The sequence below is a fragment of the Meleagris gallopavo genome, unplaced genomic scaffold, assembly GCF_000146605.3.
Source record: "Meleagris gallopavo isolate NT-WF06-2002-E0010 breed Aviagen turkey brand Nicholas breeding stock unplaced genomic scaffold, Turkey_5.1 ChrUn_random_7180001983375, whole genome shotgun sequence".
NCBI classification, from domain to species: Eukaryota; Metazoa; Chordata; class Aves; order Galliformes; family Phasianidae; genus Meleagris; species Meleagris gallopavo.
Genome location: NW_011241907.1, coordinates 1 through 606, shown reverse-complemented (window position 1 = coordinate 606; position 606 = coordinate 1). Strand labels below are relative to the sequence as shown.

General features: G+C 55.4%; 1 non-coding gene across 1 annotated transcript; it reads left to right on the top strand.

Annotated features, from left to right (window-relative positions):
- Window positions 1-314: 314 nt before the first annotated feature.
- TRNAA-AGC lies at window positions 315-387 on the top strand. The gene has a single exon. It is a non-coding gene; the product is annotated as a tRNA-Ala (tRNA).
- Window positions 388-606: the final 219 nt, after the last annotated feature.

Sequence of the window (606 nt, the reverse complement as noted above, 5' to 3'; positions counted from 1 at the left end):
TCTGCAGCACTGGTGCATTTGGAACGCTGGCCACGCATCTTGTATTTGATGGGATTGGAGGCCGGAGCTCTGGCGGGCCGTGGAGAAGAGGACGTTGCTCTGTGGTGGTTTGTGTAGAAGATAGGGCAGGTGGTGTTGGCGTTGAGCACCTGTATGTTTGAAGGGAGCAGCAGCAGCAGCTGGAAGTTGGGAGTGTTTGTTGGGTTTGTGAAGAAGGGTGCTGGGTGGGCAAGAGTAGTGTGCAGGGCCACGTGGGTGAGAGGTTTCTCTGTGAGAGCTGAGGGGGAGGTGAGGTGAGTTGGAGGCTGTGTGCTGGGGAATTAGCTCAAGTGGTAGAGCGCTCGCTTAGCATGTGAGAGGCAGCGGGATCGATGCCCGCATTCTCCAATGCTTTTCAGCCCCATGCCTGCATTCTTGGCACAATGGACACCGTGGACCTCTGGAGCTGCATCGGGTAGACCTCTGTGTGCTGGGCTACAGAAGAAGAAGAGAGATGGAGGAAGGAACTTGATCAAGTACCTAGTGGGGCCTGACCCAAGCAAGTGATTTCGTTGACCATTCCTCATCACGCTGGGCAATGCCTGGTAAGAGTACCGTGCCTGTTTG